Below are 15,284 nucleotides of genomic sequence, written 5' to 3'. Positions count from 1 at the left end.
TGAATTCCCTTGAACACCTTCTTCAGGACCTTTGTTCGATAATATTTTTTTCACACAGCACAACAAGTGGGGTATATTATATTATTTATTGATACTATACAAATACCATAAGATAGACTTTGCTGAAGTGCAATCTTCTCTTGCACCACCAGATCACTCCTTACCTATGGGGTCTGTGACATTAAATCGTATCAACATCAGAGTAGCCCAAAATATGGGTTTACAGTTCCACTATATTAAGACTCAAGTCCCATTGTACACTGCAACTAACTGGTGAGCACCCTACTCTTTTTCCTTCTAATGGGAAATACTCTAGAGTACTTGATTTTCATTGCGTTAAACTCACTACAGACGTCCTAGGTATAGCAGGCCTTTTGTGAGGAAATTTTGGGAAGTGATACAGGTAATCCAGCTGAATGAAATGACACCAAATTTAGCAAAAAGATACAACTTTACTCGCAAAGCATGCTCTTCATTATTTGTTGAAAGTCTATTCAATCATTTTGAAAACAGTTTTGTTGAAAAGGTGGTTATGTCGGGGTTAAAAAGATAGTGATATCTGGACTGTTGGTTGGCTCTGATTGGCCACTTTAAAGACTAGTCAATCCAGATTGTCTGGCTCAACCTGAACTATATGTTGTGGCAGCCATTTAACGACTAAGGGGCATAACCCTTTATCCTGAAAATTAATAAAAAAATTATAATTGGGCAAGGTGAGCACACCCTGATCTGAAAAGATCATGTGGGGGGTCTTAAAGATACTACCTTTGATTGGCAGGTCACAAAATGGACACTATTTTGTGCAGCCGTTAAAGGCCTCAGGAACATGGTCTCTATTGAAATACATTATGGTGAATGCTAGGTTTTGAGGGCTACAAAAAAGGAGAGCATATAAAGAGGAATAACAGATTTTAGTCGCAATATTAATCATTTTTTGGTGGTACCAACCAAATTTTAGGAATTGAGGTGTGTTCTAAGGTAACTTTATCCTGTAACTTTATCCTGTAAAACATGCTGACCCTCTGCTAGGATTTGATGAACCACGTTTAAATGAAAACTGTTTTCTCTCATGACTTTCTCGTAGAGGTTTTGGGAGGTCATGCATCAGGTAAAATGAGATCACATTTTGTATACATTCACACTATCCTCATCAGCTATGCAAGAATATAGCTTGATATTTGAAGTAAAACACATACCACAGCAGTCTGTTCATTAATTTCTCAGGTTTCTACTGCAAATCCCTGAGTGTTCCAATGAACAACTAAAGCACTTACTTTCTATATTAATGGCAAACCTGTGGCACGCCAGATGCCAATTTGTTTGAATCAAAGCTGTAAAACATGTAGTTCTTCCTTTAGAAATTAAAAACATGAGGGGGTTTCTTATGTTAAAGAAATTATTGTTAGTATTCTGGTAAGCTAAAATGAGGACACATGAGTTTTCTGCATCCATTTCAAAAAACGTTTTGACTTACAAAGTGAAACATGTTGTTCCAATGCCAGCAGCAGACTGTCAGTTAACTCCCTCGTAATCGACTATAGTTCCCACTATTGAACAACTTGGGAGCTAATTTTCTGTATTTAAGAAAAAAGTGTGGTGCACTTGAAGTATTCTTGATGCCACCTCGATGGGATCTAGGTTGTGAAACATGAAGCATTTTCTTTGGAAATAAACAAAGCAATCTTTGTGAGGTAAACTATGGTTACTGCTCCTTAAAGATAAAATGAGGACACATTTTCCATGAGGTCTCACATATCTTCCTCATCTATTTCAATGAAATAATTCTGATAAGCAGACTAAAACATGCACTTTCACCACTTAGTTATCTTCCTAATGATGAACTGCAGATTTACCATTGAGTTCTAATAAACAGCAAGAGAGACAATATTTTGTATTCAAACAAAAGTAGGGTACTCATTAAAACATCTTGTTAGAAGTCTTTCCTGGAGTTGAGGCTAAAGCGACCAGTGGAATGTTAATGCTGGCATGAAACCAGAGGGTTAAAATGAAATGGAAGGTGTGAGTTTGTAATAATTTGAAGAATTATATATTACTAAAGGGGGTAAATGTTCCACTGCTAATTACCTCACATATTACATCACTCATGACATCTTCTATGACATCATTGATAATATCAATGAAATATTTGCTGTAAAATAATTTATGAGAACACTGTGCATGGCTTGGGTGCGAGATAGTTACTCTAGGGTACGAGTTATAGTTACTTCATAACTATAACTATAATTGCAGAATTTCTATGGTATTGTGTGTGTAAAATCTGAACCTAACTATAACGTCCCTGTAACCTTTACTTTTTTTAGTGAATATTACCTACTGGTAGTCGCCAGTAGGTAGGTAGAGTTAGGATTATGTTTCCATAGAAAAAATGTTTTTGGACTTTACACTTTTTGAATCTTTACACCATTGTCCCAAAACAGTGCACAGGAGATTTTTCTTGGCAATGGAAAGTTTCACGGTGATCCATGAAGTGGGGGCCGAGAAAAAGAGGGAGTCCTAAAATTGTGTTTCTCATATTAATATCCACAGGAATTGTGAACACGACTACTGCCCGAACCGCTGAATGGACTTACACCAAATTTGGCAGAAAGCTAGCTCTTAGTCCAGAAAGAGTGTTTTGGTTGGTATTTGATGTTAATCTATGCACTTGTTTTGAATGTAGATCCTTTGCAACGTGTACGTGGAGCTTTGTGAACCCATATGCCGGTGAGCAGTGCTGTGATTGGGTAGCTGCAACCTGTGTAAAAAATTGCAGCTGACATTTTATGAAGCAGGAAATGTTCCCGGGGTGGGAAATATAGAAGGGCTCAGGGTAGGGATACTTTGATCCCATGGATGCATTATACGGCTCTGTGAGGGACCCCTTAAGATTGACAGTTGGAAACAATTAATTTTGTTAATGTGGCTGGAGTCGCTGACCCATCGTGATGCTCGGTGAGGCCTCAATAGTGTTGTAACAGAGTCGCACATTTCAATGGAAAAAAAATTCACATGCTCACTTGCACACTAATGCATTTCCTCACAGACCCACATAGTCACAGACCCACTCAGAAACATACGCACCCACTCACAAACTCACTCAGACACTCATGCACCCACTAAGAAATTCATGCACACTTTTACAGACCCACTGAGAGATTCATGTACTCTTTCTTAGACTGACTCAGACACTCATGCACACACTCACAGACCCACTGAGACTCCATCACCCACCCACAGACCCACTGAGACTCAGTCCCCCACTCACATGCCCACTCAGACACTCAAGTACCCACTTACAGACCCACTCAGACACTCATGCATCCACTCATAGATCTGCTCAGAGAGTCATGTACCCCCTCCCAGACCCACTCACACACTGATGCACCTATTCATACATCTACAGAGAGAGTCATGCACCCATTACCAGACCCACTCACACATGCACTCACAGACACACTCAGTGGCTCATGCAATCACTATCAGACTCACTCAGACACTTACATATCCACTCACAGACCCACTTAGAGTACCATGAACCTAATCACAGACCCACTCAGACATTCAGAGACCTACTCACTGACCCACTGAGACACTCATAGAACCACTCACAGACTTCCTAGAGACTCATACAGTCACTGACAGACTCACTCAGAGACTCACACATCTACTTCTACTCCCACTCAAACACTAACGCACCCACTCACAGATGTACTTAAAGACTCATGCCCCCACCCTCATCCTCACACAGACACTAACATACCCACTCACAGACACACTCAGATACTCGCACACCACTCTCAGAACACTGAGACATTCATACACCAACTCACACACCCACTCAGAAAGCAATGTATATATTAGCAGATCCACTCAAACATTCATGCACCCAATCACAGACCCACTCAGACACTTATGCACCTATTCAGAGACCCACTTATAGACTCACGCACCCCCTCAGTGATCCACTCAGACACACACAGACCCACTCAGAGACTCATGCGTCCACTCACAGACCAACTGAAATGCTCATGCACCTACTCACACACCCACTCAGAAATTAATGTATGTACTGACAGATCCACTCACAGACTCATGCACTCACTCTAAGACTCACTCAGACACTTACATACCCACTCACAGATCTACTCATATGCTCATAAACCCCCTTCCAGGCCCACTCAGACACTTAAGCACACACTCACAGATCCAATCAGAAACTCATGCACCCATGACCAAACCTACTCCAACACTTATGAATATTCAACCACTCAAAAACCCACTTAGAGACTCACATTCCCACTCAGAGACCCACTCATTCACTCACAGACCTACTCACAGGCCCACTTAGAGGCTCATGCACCCACTCACAGACCCTCTGAGAGCCACTTGCAACCACTATTAAGTCCCAGTCAGACACTCATGCACCCACTCAGAGACTCACACAGCTACTCTCAGACCCACTAAGACACTATCACACCCACTCAGACACTCATGCACCAACTCATGCACCTACTCAGAGACTCATGCTCTCACTCACAGATCTACTTAGAGACTCACACACCCACGCAGAGATCCACTCAGTTATTCACAGACCCACTCTGACATTAACAGACCCACATGGGGACTAATGCAAACACTCACAGACCCATGCAGAGACTCATGCCACCTCTTTTAGACTCAGTCAGACACTCATGCACCCACTCACAGACCCACGCAGACACTCATTCACCCACTTATGGATGCACTCAGACTCATGCCCCACTCAAAGACCCACTGAGAAACTTACATACTCACTTTCAGACCCACTGAGACACCCATTCATCTACTCTCACACCCACTCAGAAAGAAATGTATGTACTGACTGATTTATTTGAACAACCACTCACAGACCTACTCTGAGATTCATGCACCCCCTCGCAAACCCACTCAGACACTCATGCACTCACTCATAGAACCACTCAGACACTCATATACCCACTCAAAGAACCAGTCAGACAGTGACTCGATCACTCACAGACCCACTCATTTTCTCATTCACCCACTCTCAGACCTACTGAGACACTCATGTACCCACTCACACATCCACTCAGAAAGTGACATATGCACTCACATACCCACCAAAAGACTTATGCATCCACTTTCATACACATTTAGACACTGACATAACTACTCACAGAGCCAATGCCACATTCAAAGACTCAAACTGAGAGCTATAACTGTTAAATGTTGTATTGTGGATTAAATTGACCAGGGGCATGTAGAATATATGTAGGAGGGGGGCTCATGGAACCCCCTCCTAGGGCTCACAGAGTCCTGGGGACTACCACCTCTCTGTCACATTGTTTATATTTTATGAAGGGGCTGCCTGCTCGGCAACCCCCGTGACTGGGGCCGGACACTTATCAAGGGCAAATGTTGAATTAATGCAGGGGGCCCATGGGCCCCCGCAGACCCAGGGACCAACACCTCCACAGGGCTAAAATGAAATGAATGAAAGGGGCCATTGGGGCTCGCCACCTGCCCGGTGCTAAATGTAACATTAATGCGGGTTGCCATGTGGCCCCCGTGGCCCTGGGACCGCCACCTCCCTGGGGCTAAAATTAAATGAATGCGGGTGCCCCAGCCCTGGGGACCACCATCTCCTGGTGATTTGTTGTGCAATGGAGGTGCCCACCCCAAGGATATACCTATTTGCTATGGCTTTGCAGGAGCTTTACCACTCCCTCCAAGCCATAGCAAACTGTGCTCTGCTTTCAGCAAGCGAGAGAATCAAGAATGCTCTCACTTGCTGAAAGTGGAGCACAATTACTTTTGCAAAGAGGAAAGTTCATGTTCAGCTGCTCCCTCTCGATAAAATCAATGCCAGCTCCCGTAGGAGGCAGAGAGCTGGCAGGGACCACGGCGTCCTCGAGACTTCCCTGCAGACCCCAAAAATAGTAACTGGGGGCCCTGGGTGGGACCAGGACACCCAGAAGAGAGGCCTGCCTCCCTAATTGGAAAATGAAATAAAATAAGTTAAAAGGTCGGGCTGTGGGAAGTGGGATACCCAGGGTTGAGATCCGCCCCCTTCCTTTTAAAAAGATGTTATTTAAAGGCGGCCCGAGGAAAGGGTCCCCGGGATTGAAATAGTCCTGGGGAGGGGGGCCATACAACCCCCTCCCCCATTCATACTTGGACTAGCCCTGGGGAATGGGAGCTCCAGGGCCAAAATTGGCCCGGGGAAGGTGGGCAACATGGCCCCTCTCTGCTCATATATAAATAACAAAACAGCAAGTCTCCGGCAGTCCTGCCCCCTTTCACAAAAACTCTGCAAAAGCACCTCTGGGTGCCCTTCTGGTTGGGGGATGAAGTCCCCTTTACTGCAGAGAGTCTGTGGGGCAAACAGGTCCTCCTGTTGCCTCTAGCAATTCCCCCAAAACAGTGAAATTCAGCAGTTATAGTTATCTGAGCTAACTTATGCCCATACAAAGCACTGCTTATTGATGTCAACTCAAATGACATCACTGACTATCTATCTATCTATCTATCTATGAATCTGTCTATCTATCTATCTATCTATCTATCTATCTATCTATCTATCTATCTATCTATCTATCTATCTATCTATCTATCTATCTATCTCATAATATTTTTCTCTCACCTCTATACTTTTACATTTATCCCTTACTACCGTGTATGCTTACCCATGCCCAAACCTAAACAAACTATTAAACACTTAAAACCTTTATAACTCTACACTACACCATACACTTAGACATCCCTAAGTCCTCTAACCCATTACTAATCCATAGCCCTTTCGTTAGAAATTGGGTTACAGGTTGAGGAAGGTCAAGCAGGACCCACAATCATTGTCAGAGCATTTGTAAAGTGCACTACTCACCCGTGAGGGTCTCAAGGTGCTGGGGGGATGGGTGCTGCTACTGCTCGAACAGCCAGGTCTTTAGTAGCCTCCTGAAGGTTAGTAGGCCCTGGGTCTGCCGTAGGAGGATGGGGAGGGTGTTCCAGGTCTTTGCGGCAATGTGGGAGAAGGATCTGCCGACAGTGGTCATTCTTCGGATGCGGGGGACGGTGGCGATAACGGCGGAGTGGAGCTGGTAAGTCGCCTGTTGAGGTATGCTGGTCTGGTGTTGTGCTTTGTGTGCGTGGGTGAGGAGTTTGAAGGTGATCTTCTTTTTGACAGGAAGCCAGTGCAGGTCTCTCAGGTGTGGTGTGATGTGGCTGTGGAGATGGATGTTGAGGGTCATGCGTGCAGAGGTGTTCTGTATGCGTTGTAGCCGTCTTAGGAGGTTGGCTGATGTTCCTGCATAGAGATCACAAGCAAACCCCACATTAGCCTGTGATCCACCCTCTGATAGCTTGGTACTGAACAGTCATGCTGAGGGTTTGAGAGCCGAGGCAGCACTGGGAGCGCAGCCGGTGGTGCAGTGACTATGATGACATGCTGATGTGTCTTCAGAATACGTGATCAGGGAATGTGGCAGCTGGCTGATACCATTCGGAAGAGCCTCTGAGCAGCGATGCAGTGAATTGTGAATCCATCTATGCAAAGTTTGTGGTAATGGGTGATGGTGTGGTACGCAGTAGCGGTTGTGACAAAATCAGAAAATAAGCAATGGGAGAGTTTTGTTCCGTGTTTCGTATGGGCATTGATACGGTAGTGGTTGCGGCAGCGGAAGGTGGCTTCGCCCCTCAGGAGAACTGGTGCTGGGCGATGGCATTTCTACGGATATCCCAGGTGGTCACAGCGAGGATTGGGCTTAAGAGGGGCAGAGCCTCAATAGATTCTTATGGGTATGTAACGCTGATGGCAGATTACAGCAGATGCACAGTTCGAGTACCAGTTTGCCAAAAGCAGGTGGCAAATCGAGTGGGAACATCTCTTTGTTCCCCTGAAGGGTCTGGGCTACAGAAACTGGGATTCAGCGCTAAAGTTAAGGTAAAGTGGGGGTGGATGGAAAGCGAGCTTCCCTCCAAGGACTCACCTTCCTGTGTGAACTTAATGAACGAGGATTCAGAAAGAGGTGGTGGTAGTGGATCCACAAATCAAGTGTTCACAGGGGAGAAAAAGGCTACAGGGGTTGGTGTGGCTGCGCTTAGGGAGGTGCAACTCCCGCCGTCAATGACCTGGTACCTCTTACGCTCTGTGCCTGAGAAGAAAAGCGTTGTTGGAAAAGCAAAAGCTCCTGCAGTTAGAAAGCCTCAAGCTGTAACCCCGTGAAAAAAGCAACCAGAGGATCTGGGAAAACCAAAAGGTGTGGGCCAAGGGAGACGCGTTCTCGCTCTAAGCCTCCCCCCTCTCTTAGGTCCTACTTTAAAATCATGGAGCAGGTTGCAGGTTCTGTAGAGTTGGCGGGGAGTAAAGCTGTGGAACAATCACACCAGGTGGAGCCATTGAGGCTTGAAAACCGTTTCTCCCTTGTGGCAGAAAACCAGGAAGTAAGCATATCCCAAACACAAGAAACCCAGAATGGCGCAGCAGATAAGAGTAAAGAAGGCAATAGTCCCTGCCCATATAATGGTGAGAGCTCAGGGTCAGATCAGAGCCCGCAGGGAATTCTTCCTCAGAAAATCAGCTGGTAGATCTGCTCTATAGTCTGAGACAGGACATCTTGGTTAAATTTGAGACTTCTGAATATAATCAGAAGGATATCCAAGAACAATGCGGGATCCTTGAACAAAAAATAGATGGAATACCCTTACGGACTACAGCCCTGGAAGGCGAGGTAAAGTCATTGGCAGCAGCGACGGCTGTAAATTCTAGTGAAATAGTGAGGCTAAAAGCAAAATAAGATGTTACAAGAAGACTTGGAGAGACTTGAACTGCAAGCCAGGCATAATAATGTCCATCTCTTGAATATCCCTGAAAACTCTGAAAAAGATGACATCAAAGGTCTGGTGTGTAAGTTGTTGGGAAGGCTATTTCAGGATAGGACAGATATTGACTGAGACAGAGCGATACAAAGTGTGCATAGAGACCCATTTAGGTTACACCCTGGGAGAAAAACCCAAGAAAGATACTAATAAACTTCCTCTCCTTCTCAGTCAATGAATTAGTGCTGGGGAGTGCCCCGAAGGATCGTTTTTTGAAGTTTGGAGACCTCAGTTACCAATTGTCTGATATGGATAAGAGAACAGCCCAGAGGCAGTGAGAGCTAGGTGCAAAAAATGAATGATCTGCGCTGTAAGGGGGCCCAGGTACAGATGAAGATAATGTGGTGGAGCAAAATGTACACTATTAGAGATCCGGAAGAGGTGGACTCCCTGCTGTTGCAGATGGAAGGTTCAGAATGGAGGCATAAATAGGGAGTTAGAGGATCAATTGTATGTATAAGTTTCAGTTACCCTCACACTTAGTATTTTGTTTGTTTGATTTGGATTCTTCCTTCCCTAGCTCAGGGGTTTCACGAAAGGCGATTTGTCACCTAAGGATAGGAAGGAGGACTCCCCAAGGTGGGTGCGTGGGGGGTGCACTGGGTGGTGGGAGAATGAGGGAAAAAAAGGTCCTTATTTTGTCCTATGGTAGTTTGACTCTAATAAAAAGTAGTGGTCTTTCGATTTTATTAAGAGAAGTAGCGAGCTATGAGTATAGGTTAAGACCAAGGGGGTCCTTTCGGAGGTGGGCATTAAACTATAAAAATGTGTAAAAATGTGGTTCATTTCATATCCTGGGATGTAAATGGTTTGAGATCCAGGAGGAAGTTGGCTCGGATTGTGGAATCTCTTAAGAATAGTGAGGCTAGTGTCATTCTGCTCCAGGAAACCCACTCCGAAAAGGCCAGTGTGGCACCACATTTAATAAATTGACCTGGGTCCAGGAAGTATTGTGTTTGGACCAAAAAGGCAGCACAAGATGGTGGCAGTCATCATAAGATGTAATCTTGGCGTCAAATTAGAAAATTATCAGACAGATTCCTCCGGGAGATGGGTGGTAGGCAACCTGAGGATACATGGAATGCCAATAGTCTGTGCCAACCCTTATGGTCCAAACGAGGATATCCCAGATGCCTTAATTAAGCTTGTAGCATGTTTATTATTAGCTAATGCTCCCTGGATAGTTGAAGGGGATTTTAATATAGTGCAAAATAAGGATATAGACAGAACGTCCAAGGCTAAATATGTTAGCCTCCCCAAAACAACCTCCGTACTTAAGACCATGATTCAAGAGCTGACTTTGGTAGACATTTGGAGAAGTAAGATAGGGATAAAAAAAGACTTCACCTTTTACAGTAAAAAAATATGGCCACCATTCCCGTATTGATTTTTTTTGTAAATCCAGAGGTGTTAACAGCAGCTGAAGAGTTTAAACATCTGCCTGCCATCCTCTCAGATCATTCGGCTGTGTTTTATTCTTTGAGGCATTATAATAAGAGGGGTACAACAAGGTGGACTTTAGATAGGACTATCCTGTTAACTGAAGAAGTGATATTAAATATAAGGGGTGAGGTTTCAGCTTTCTTTCAAGCCAATATGGGCTCAGCAAAAATCCAAATCATCTGGGACTCGTTTAGAGCGTATTTAAGAGCTATTGGCACTTCTATAATGGTGGGTAAGAGGCAAAGTATGAAACAACAAGAGAAAGAAGTCTCCTAAGAAATTAAATATAAGGAACAGGAGCTTCAAAAGGCATCATTGGAGGGCTCTAGTAAAGTCTCTTTGTTGAGCAAAGAATTATAACAGCTTCAAGCAGAATATCAAGGAGCTTTGGATAAGAGGATATTGGATAAATGGAGGGTTAGTAAATTACAACACTTTGCATATGGGAAGAAGAGCGGCTCCCTTCTAGCTTGGAAAGCTAAAGTATATAAATCTAGAAACTTAATAGGCAGAGGTGATGAAACTGGTGCCATATTAGATACCAATTCAAAAATAGGCAAGGAAGCCCGCAGGTATATGAGTCAGCTGTATAAAGATGACATCTCGCCAGGGAAGGAGATCATAGAGGCTTGGCTGGACAAAATTGAACTCCCTAATTTAAATGAGGACCAAAAGAGGGCCCTAATGGCTGAGATACAAGAGGATGAAGTCTAGGTACAGCTGAGAAAGATGGCTAGTGGGAAGGTGGCCGGTCCAGATGGTCTTCAGGTTGAGATATATTCTAGCCTGCTTGACCGTATAGCACCAGTGCGAAAGGCCTATTCAACACACTATTGCTGGAAGGGGAAAATGCTCTGTTGATACCAATAAGAATCCCCTGGCAGCAGATTACTATAGGTCAATATCGCTGTTGAACACTGATTATAAGGTTTTTGGGTGATATTGGCCACCAGGGTCGCTAGAATTATTAACCTGTTTACCGCGGCGATAATTCCGCCGCAGTGCAGGCGTTCTATTGTGTGGGCGGGGCCGCGTCGGCCAATGGACGTGCACAGCACTATCAAGGTAGGGGTGGAGACGGCAGTTGGCCGACGGCAGCAAGGATAGGGTTAAAAGGGTTATACATCAAGATCAGAGAGGATTTATCGCCGGGAGGCAGCTCAATGAGCGTACTTTTGGGATGCTTGGGGTCACTTGGCAGAAGCCCATAATTTAACCGTAAAGGTTGTAGCTGTTGACGCCGCTAAGGCGTTTAATCAAGTCCATTGGCCCTACCTCAGGGAGGGTTTAAAGATCTTTGGGTTCCCTGAGAATATAATATGGGCAGTTCAATACCTATTCTGTTTGCCTAGAGCCAGGGTATTGGTCAACGGGGAGCTATCAGACTGCTTCAATATAACTGGGGGAACTAGGCAGGGTTGGTATCAATAACAAGAGAATTGGCAGAATGAGTAAAAAAAAAAGAACAGTCATGCTTATTTAGAGGCAATGTGTGAAGTTTGTGTGTGACACTTCAATCAAATAATAACATTAAAGAACTACACAAAAAGGTTCCATCACAAAATTAGAAAAATAGAGTGGACTTTAAGGAATAAAACAAGAACAATTGACAAAAATTCAATCAGTAGATCCGGAGATATGCAATCTTAAAGATTTAAGTGAGAATAGTGCCAAAAAGCATGAATCGCTAACAGAGGGTATCTGGTTGTGCCAGACAGGGACAATTTCACAGGTTTCGGCTAAACTACTATGTAGCGCCAGCTAGCTACTAGGACCCCTTTGGGCCAGCTGAACAGGAGTACCTTAAATCATCATTGTGGAGTGTTGCGAGGTCCTGTGTTGAAGATGCATCATGCAGCCAAGAAGATGCGCTGGTTCTAAGGGGCTGCAATGCGAAGTCATGCATTGTTGTTGAGGATCTTATTGATAAAAGACATGCTATTTGAAGTCTGATGACGAGGATGCATTGCACAATCGAGGCGATGCTCTGGTTCCAAGGAGCTGTGAGACTGGGATGCGGAGCCCAACGTCTTTGCTGAGGCAGCTATTGAAGAGGGGCTTGAGATGCGGAGGCCTGCATCTGGGATGCATTGATTAGCAGTGGTTCCAATGAAGCAGTGGGGGAGATGATGCGTTGTTCTGATAGGAAAATCCACACAGCAGAGGTAGTGCTTCGGTAGATGCGTCTGTTCTACTGGATCCACAGAGGGAGGCAGAGCACCTACAGACCCACTTACAAGAGCCCAGGACAGTGTTGGCCCCACTTGGCAGGATAGGACTAACAGTTCCAGTTTACAGGTGCAGGTTACAAGTGACATGGCCCTTTGAGTCACTTTGGGTGTCCTGGGCACCAGTTTCTGGTCCAGTCCTTCTCGCCGAGGCATGAGGGCAGTAGGGCAGCAGCACAGTGCAGGCAATCCTTCAGGGCAGCAGTCCAGCAGAGTGACAGTCCTTGCAACAACGCCGCACAGCAGTACTCTTGTCTGGCAGAGTATTCTCTGGTCCAGGCATTTACTGAAGATCTGGTGTCTGAGGTCTAATATCTAAACCTGGTGCCTCCTTTAAAGTGGGAGAAGCTTCTAGAGGTTTTCCCTTTGACTTGCATAGGTTTCCTGTCTCCCCTGCCCTGGTTCCAGACTAACTACAGAGAGCATGCAGGCCTTTGTGTGGAGGCAGGGCAGAGTCTATTCAAGACTAAGTTGGGCTCTGCCCAGTCCTGCCCTCTCATCCTGCCAGTGATGGCCCATCTAGGGCTCTCTATTGTGTGTGGCCGCTAGGAGGAACACACAAAGCCCAACTGTCAGCTACACCCAGTCATATGACCCAGAGATGGACTTTAGGCACTAAATGGCTAAGGCAGGAACATGCCAACTTTCTAAAAATGGCATTGTCATTACAATTCAACTCCAAAGATACAAAACATGAACTGGTCACCTGTTCCTATTTGGAAATTACAGCTTATTAAATGTAATAAGGTACCTCCAATGTTGTCCAAAATGGAGAAGTAGGCCTCGCAGCAGTGGAAAACGAAATTAAGAGTTTTTCACTACCAGGACATGTAAAACTTTAAAGCAGGTTCTACTTTTAAAATACATTGCACCATGCCATTTGGGCTGTTCAGGGGCTTCCCAAGGGGTGAGAATGTGTATTAAAAAGGAAGGTTTATTTGTCGAAATTACAGTTTAAAACTTCACACACAGGTTGCAATGGCAGGCCTGAAACATGTTTGAAAGGGCGACTTAAATCGGTGGCACAATCAGTGCAGCAGGCCGGTCAGTAGCATTTAGTTTACCGGTCCCGGGTCAGTGGCGGCTCCTCTGTGAATCGGCGATGCAACGCGCAATGTAATTCATTTTATTTATTTATATACACAACTCCGTTCGGCCGCAATCTGGAGTTTACTGCCCCATCATTCCCCATCCTGTCCCGCCTCACCACCCTGCATCACTCCCTTGAGGAGCCGCCACTGCCCTGGGTACACATAGTACAACTTTACTAAGGACTTATAAATAAATTAAATATGCCGATTGGGGATACGCCAATGTTACCATGTTTTAAGGAGTAAGCATATGCATTTTTTGAGTGGGTAGAAGTGATAAAGTACACAGAGCCCTAGGGGCCAACAAAGTGAAATCAGGAAAATATTGAGGAGTGAGGAAAACAGTTTTCAGGGAAGACCACCCTAAGAATGACAGTTCTAACACAACCCCATTCATGAACCCTAAAAACCCTTTAGTAAACCATACCCTTATTCATCCTGAATTCTAAAAAGCCCTTACCACCACAAACGTATTACAATCCCTGATCCCTAAAAAATCCTAAAAACTCTTACTACTCTGTATCCTCACCTGTTCCTGAACCATAAAAAACCCCTACTACCCCACAACCCACCTATCCCTGAAACATAAAATCCTTACTACCTTGTACCCTCACCCATTCCTAAATCCTAAAATTATTTTACTACCTTCTACCCTACCCTTCCCTTGACACTAAAAGCCCTGACTGCCTGTACCCTTACCAGTCCCTTGTTACCTCTTACACCACTTTTGTGGTACTTGAACATCTCTATAATCATACTGGGTCCCTAGTGAATTAAAAATACTATTATAATCATACACTATCTATGTGGAGACATCAACATGCCAATATTTGCCCATTATCTTTGGACTTGAACATTATTATCTTTACACACTAGTTGTCTGGGATTGGAACATCATATACACACAATGTCCCTATAACTACAAACTATATAGCTTGAGACTTGAATTTTCCTTTAACCACACACTATCTCTATGGGGACTTCATTATATTCACACACTATCTCTGGGGAGTCCTGGGCATCCCTGTATTTACACTATATCTCTATGACACTTGAACATGACTATGATCACACACTATCTTTGTTGGGACTTGATCATCCCTGTATGAACACACTATCTCTATGGGGACTTGAACATCATTATATTCACACAGTATCTGTGTGGAAACTTGAACATTGTCTGGGACTTGAATAGCATTATTTTTTCCCTCTACCTCAATGGGGACTTGAACACAATCATCTTCAAACACTATCTCTGTGGGGACTTCAGCATCACATTAGTCACACACTATCAGTGTGGGGACTTGAACATGATAACCTTCAGACATCATCACTCCATGGGCACTTGAACACTCCTATACTCATACAGGACCTCTGTTTGAATATGAGCATCCTTATCTTCACACTCTATGTGTGTGAGCAATTGAACATTTTCTCTTAAAACTATCTCAGTGGGGTCTTTTAAACAGGTTATCTTTTCAAACGTTGTAAGGACTTGATCAGAACAACCACTCACTATATCTGTAGGGTCTTGAACATTACTATACTCACACACTGTCTCTGTGGGGACTTGAACATCCCCACAATCACACACTATCTCTCTAGGACCTGGAACACCACTATAATCACACATTGTCTTCATGGAGACTAA

Source organism: Lissotriton vulgaris, chromosome 4_1 (assembly GCF_964263255.1).
Source record: "Lissotriton vulgaris chromosome 4_1, aLisVul1.2, whole genome shotgun sequence".
NCBI lineage: Eukaryota > Metazoa > Chordata > Amphibia > Caudata > Salamandridae > Lissotriton > Lissotriton vulgaris.
The sequence above is the reverse complement of the archived record's forward strand: the minus strand, read 5'-3'. Positions refer to the sequence as shown.